Below are 6,340 nucleotides of genomic sequence, written 5' to 3' on the forward strand. Positions count from 1 at the left end.
CTGGCCCATCTCTGCAGAAACCGGCCAAAGGGAGCTGCAGGGGTGGTGCTTGCAGGTGTGGGCACGGCCGGGAGCCGCCTGTGGCAAGCACCTCCCAGCCAGAGCCTGCACCCCTGCCCCAGGTCAGACACCCCCCCTCCCCGCACCCAGATTCCCTTCCAGACCTCGCACCCTCTCCATTAATATCGTAGAAGCGTGCGGCTGGTGACGACTTACCAACATTCATGGAGTGCCCCCCCCCCTGCAAAAATTATTGGCCACTCCTGACGTAGGTACTTCTAGATTATAATCAACTCACCCCTTAACCTTTTCTTCGGCAAGCTAACTAGATTGAACTCCTGAAGTCTCTCGCGCTCAGGTCGGTTTTTTAATCCTTTCGTCATGGCTCTTCTCTGACTCCTCTCCAATGTATCCACGTCCTTCCTGAATTTGGGCCCCAGATCTTTTTCAGAGTCACTGCTTCCCCGGAGAGTCCCCCATCCTGTAAGTATCGCTGAGGCTCCTTGTTCCTAGCTATATATAGTTACCTTTTAAGAGGTATTAATTTGCATATTGTTTGCTTGCACCCAGTTTATCAAGCACTCCAGATTGCAGTGACCCTCCTCTCCATTGTTTTCCGCTGCCCCAGTTTTTGTGTCCTCTGCAAACTTTCTCAGTGATGATTTTGTTTTCTTCCAGGTCATTGATTAAAGATATTAAATAGCATTGGGCCAAGAACCAATCCCTGCAGGGCCTCACTGGAAACACCCTTAGTCCCTGTCACGGAGCGGAGCGTGGGGGGGGTCAGGGCCCTGCACCCCCCACTTCCTGCGGTTCACTTTGACTCTCAGCCAGCCAGTAAAACAGAAGGTTTATTAGACGACAGGAACACAGTCCAAACCAGAGCTTGTAGGTACAGACAACAGGATCCCTCAGTCACGTCCATCTTCGGGGATGGGGAGCCCAGACCCCGGTGCTGGGCCTCCCTCCGTTTCCCCAGCCAGCTCCAAACTCAGACCCCCGTCCTTTGGCCTTTGTCTCTTTCCCAGGCCAGGAGGCCACCTGATCTCTTTGTTCTCCAACCCCTTCAGTTGGCACCTTGCAGGGGAGGGTCCCAGGCCATCAGTTGTGAGGAAACAGGGTGTCGGCCATTCTCTGTGCAGACCCCTGCCCTCTAGGGCTCTGCAGCGATCACACCCCCTTATCCCACCACCAAGAGACTTAAGAAATGCATAGGGGAAACTGAGGCACACACACAGCATTCGGAGAAAATATTAACAGTCCCACTTCGTCACAGTCCCCATTTACAGTTACATTTTGTGACCGTTCATTTAGCCAGGTTTTAATCCATTTCATGTGGGCCGTTTTCATTTTGTAGCACGCATTTTGCAACCAAAATGTGTGCTACCCAGTCCAACACCTTACAGAAGTCTAAGTCTATTCTCCTAGTGCTATTACCTTTGTCAACTAAACTTGTCCTCGCCTCAAAAAAGATCTCAGGTTAGACTGATGGATCTGTTTTCCACAAACTCATGTTGATTGGCATTAATTACATTGACCTCCTTTAGTTCTTTATTAATGGAGTCCCATAATATACTGGCCTGGTACCGCACGGGATGGGTGTCATAGAACGCTGAACTGTAGCGTGCTGGTCAGCCAAGTGGTGCTTGACTGGCCTCCCGCCGGATCAGGGACACCCAGCGTGTAGCAGGACTCGGCCACAACAGGGATTGGGAAGAACCAGGGTGGGGGAGATGTGAGGATGCTCCCCGCCCCCCCCCCCCCAGACTCCCAGCTTTTCCCACAACCCCATGAGAAGCCGTAATCAGCTTCAGGTTACTCAGGGGAAACTGAGGCACGGAGGGGCAAACATCCCCCAAAGTGAGACACCAAGGATTAGAACCCAGGCATCCTGGCTCCCATTCCCCCAGCCCCGTGCTCTAACCACTAGACCCCACTGTCATCCCAGAGCCAGCAGAGAACCCAGGAGTGAGCCGGGACCTGGACTGGCGAAATGCCCCGTGGTGGCCTCTAGTCCCCTCCTGTTCCTTTCATGTCCTTGCAATAGGCACAGGGCAGCCCCATCTCCTCCCCCCTCGAAATGGGAGCAGGGGGCGATCAGACCTTGAAAAGGTCCCAGGGCATCATTGGTCCTCCAAGCCTCCCCTCTGCATGGGACCCGTGCTCCAGATTTGTTAGCAAGATTAAGGGGGATGAGAGAGACAATGCCAGCTAGGCACCCTCCCTCATAGACAGAACCCAGGAGTCCTGGCTCCCAGCCCCCCCTGCTCTAACCCACTACCCCCCACTCCTCTCCCAGAGCCAGGGAGAGAACCCAGGAGTCCTGACTCCCATTCCCCTCCTGCTCTAACCCACTACCCCCCACTCCCCTCCCAGAGCTAAGGAGAGAACCCAGGAGTCCTGGCTCCCAGACCCCCCCTTGCTCTAACCCACTACCCCCCACTCCCCTCCCAGAGCTAAGGAGAGAACCCAGGAGTCCTGGCTCCCAGACCCCCCTTGCTCTAACCCACTACCCCCCACTCCCCTCCCAGAGCCAGGGAGAGAACCCAGGAGTCCTGGCTCCCAGACCCCCCGTGCTCTAACCCACCAGCCCCCACTCCCCTCCCAGAGCCAGGGAGAGAACCCAGGAGTCCTGACTCCCAGACCCCCCCTGCTCTAACCCACCAGCCCCCACTCCCCTCCCAGAGCCAGGGAGAGAACCCAGGAGTCCTGACTCCCAGACCCCCCCTGCTCTAACCCACTACCCCCCACTCCCCTCCCAGAGCCAGGGAGAGAACCCAGGAGTCCTGGCTCCCAGACCCCCCCTGCTCTAACCCACTACCCCCCACTCCCCTCCCAGAGCCAGGGAGAGAACCCAGGAGTCCTGGCTCACAGACCCCCCTGCTCTAACCCACTACCCCCCACTCCCCTCCCAGAGCCGGGGAGAGAACCCAGGAGTCCTGACTCCCAGACCCCCCCCCCTGCTCTAACCCACCAGCCCCCACTCCCCTCCCAGAGCCAGGGAGAGAACCCAGGAGTCCTGACTCCCAGCCCCCCTGCTCTAACCCACTACCCCCCACTCCCCTCCCAGAGCCAGGGAGAGAACCCAGGAGTCCTGGCTCACAGACCCCCCTGCTCTAACCCACCAGCCCCCCACTCCCCTCCCAGAGCCGGGGAGAGAACCCAGGAGTCCTGACTCCCAGACCCCCCCCCCTGCTCTAACCCACCAGCCCCCACTCCCCTCCCAGAGCCAGGGAGAGAACCCAGGAGTCCTGACTCCCAGACCCCCCCTGCTCTAACCCACTACCCCCCACTCCCCTCCCAGAGCCAGGGAGAGAACCCAGGAGTCCTGGCTCCCAGACCCCCCCTGCTCTAACCCACCAGCCCCCCACTCCCCTCCCAGAGCCGGGGAGAGAACCCAGGAGTCCTGGCTCCCAGACCCCCCCTGCTCTAACCCACTACCCCCCACTCCCCTCCCAGAGCCAGGGAGAGAACCCAGGAGTCCTGGCTCCCAGACCCCCCCTGCTCTAACCCACCAGCCCCCACTCCCCTCCCAGAGCCAGGGAGAGAACCCAGGAGTCCTGACTCCCAGACCCCCCCCCCCGTGCTCTAACCCACCAGCCCCCACTCCCCTCCCAGAGCCAGGGAGAGAACCCAGGAGTCCTGACTCCCAGCCCCCCTGCTCTAACCCACTACCCCCCACTCCCCTCCCAGAGCCAGGGAGAGAACCCAGGAGTCCTGGCTCACAGACCCCCCTGCTCTAACCCACCAGCCCCCCACTCCCCTCCCAGAGCCGGGGAGAGAACCCAGGAGTCCTGACTCCCAGACCCCCCCCCCCTGCTCTAACCCACCAGCCCCCACTCCCCTCCCAGAGCCAGGGAGAGAACCCAGGAGTCCTGACTCCCAGACCCCCCCTGCTCTAACCCACTACCCCCCACTCCCCTCCCAGAGCCAGGGAGAGAACCCAGGAGTCCTGGCTCCCAGACCCCCCCTGCTCTAACCCACTACCCCCCACTCCCCTCCCAGAGCCAGGGAGAGAACCCAGGAGTCCTGACTCCCAGACCCCCCCTGCTCTAACCCACCAGCCCCCACTCCCCTCCCAGAGCCAGGCAGAGAACCCAGGAGTCCTGACTCCCAGACCCCCCCTGCTCTAACCCACCAGCCCCCACTCCCCTCCCAGAGCCAGGGGGAGAACCCAGGCGTCCTGGCTCCCAGACCCCCTGCTCTAACCCACCGGCCCCCACTCCCCTCCCAGAGCCAGGGAGAGAACCCAGGAGTCCTGGCTCCCAGACCCCCCCTGCTCTAACCCACCAGCCCCCACTCCCCTCCCAGAGCCAGGCAGAGAACCCAGGCGTCCTGCGAGCAAACAGCCCGGTCCCTGCCCCGCCTCTGACCAGCCCCCGTCTCCTCCTCCGGCTGCGAAGTCACCGCCGGGCAAAGCGCTGCCGGGGGCCGGGGACCGGGGCCGGGGCCGGGTCCCAGCGCGGCAGCCGGGCGGGGGTTTGCCGGGCACAGGAAGGGGCTGGAGCCGCCGGGAGGAAGGAGGCAGGAGCCGGGGAGAACAAAGCCCCGAGATCCGAGGGGCACAGCTGGAACCCAGGTGGGGACAGAGACTGGGGCCCCGGGGGGTGGGGGGAGGTCAGTGGGGCAGCTGTGGGGTTGCACTGTCTCTGGGCAGCCAGGAAATTCCCCGGGGGAGGGCAGTTAATTGTCCCTGTCCCTGTTTGTGCCCCCCAGTTCTTCCCCTTTTCTCTCTCAGTGCCACGCGTGGCTTTAAAATCCAGAGAGATCCCCCCCTTTCCCCTCCAAGCATCCGCTCTCTGGTCTCCCCTGCCCCGATTTCCCCCTGTTCTCTCCATAATCATCAAATGTCAGTTTAAAATCTCCCCCCAGTCTCAGCACCCATTTTACCGGCGCTAATTTGTGTTCAGGTGGGAAAATGTCGCCCTGAGTCATTCCCCCCAAAGGGATCGGGGTCAGTGGGGGCTCTTCGGGGGAGCCCTGGTACTCGGCTGCCTCTGGGGTGGGGATGGGGTGGCCGTTCTCTGCCAGGGCGGGGAGGGGAAGAGCAAGTGTCCCCCAGGACCCCGGCTACCCAATCCCAGTGGCGTCCCCCAAGCTATCAACACAGTTGCCCCCAGCCACCAATTGCCAATCACTTGCCCACCTCCTGCTACTGCCCCTTTCCCTCTTCCAGGGACCTTCCTGCTGCATCTGCCCTCCCTTGCCCTCTTAAAGCAGCTCCTCAAAGGGCTCCCTGCTCCCCATGTGAATGGTGGGGTGGGGAAACACATTACTTTGTTTATGTGTTGGGCAGTCATATAAAATCCCTTCAAACATTTCCCCTTTTCCCGCTCTGTTATTTAATAGCCATATAAAACCCCCGCCAATCTCGGTGTTTTTCTCGTAGTTTGTGACCCGTTTTCTCTGCAAATCTCAAAGACTGACCTAAAATACCCTAAACATTTGCCCCACTTTCTCTCTAGTTATCTATGAATAATTTTGCCCTGTTAAAATACTTGCCGATTAAAGAGATCAGCCATAGATTCAATACCCATCAAAGCCAGGGGCCTCCCCCTGTTTGGGGGATCAGTGGTTCCCAGTTGGTAACAGGAGAGTTGGCTGGACCCTTTTCTTTTCTCCAGCTGGCACGGGATGAGGAGGTCCCTCTGAGTACAGCGTGGGTCCAGAAGTATCCCAAACCCCGTGACAAAGGGTCTCCGTGAGGGGCGGCTTCCCGCAGTGCAAAGATGCAGCCACCTCTGGGGTGGATCCATGGTGGCCATTATTTGCTAGTGACGGGACATGGACATTTCTTATCTATTTTGGCCCCTCCAGGCCTTCCCTTCTCCTGTTAAAGAAGCGTCCCCCCGGGCTCCCTCTGCCTGTGTGAGTGGCCAGCAGGGCGTGGTGAGAACTTTCTGCCCGCTTATCAGACACTATGAGGTGAAACCACCACCGATTTTGCTTCTCTTCCCTCTGGAAAACTGCAGGAACTTCCAGTTCTGTGGGGAAAATTCTTGCCCTGAGTCCGTGCCCGAGATCTGGGGGTTGAGGGAGGTGGGAAGGGGGTGAGTGCTCCCACACAGTGATCTGTTGAGGAGGATTCTGGCCTCATCCTTTCGGAACAGTGTTTGTGGTTCTGAGACCAGTGTTAATCCGGAGTCAGTGTTTGTGGTTCTGAGACCAGTGTTAATCCGGAGTCACTGCAAGAGACAGACAAGAAGTGACTCCAGATGGACAGTGGGACAAATGAGATCAGCAATTCCCTCTGTGAGGAGATGGTTTCATGCACTGCTCTCCCCAGAGAGCTAAGGGAGGGAAGGCGGCTCAGACGCTCTGTCCCCCTCTGCTCAGGATA

This window comes from Lepidochelys olivacea (assembly GCF_965140295.1).
Source record: "Lepidochelys olivacea isolate rLepOli2 genome assembly, chromosome: 28".
NCBI classification, from domain to species: Eukaryota; Metazoa; Chordata; order Testudines; family Cheloniidae; genus Lepidochelys; species Lepidochelys olivacea.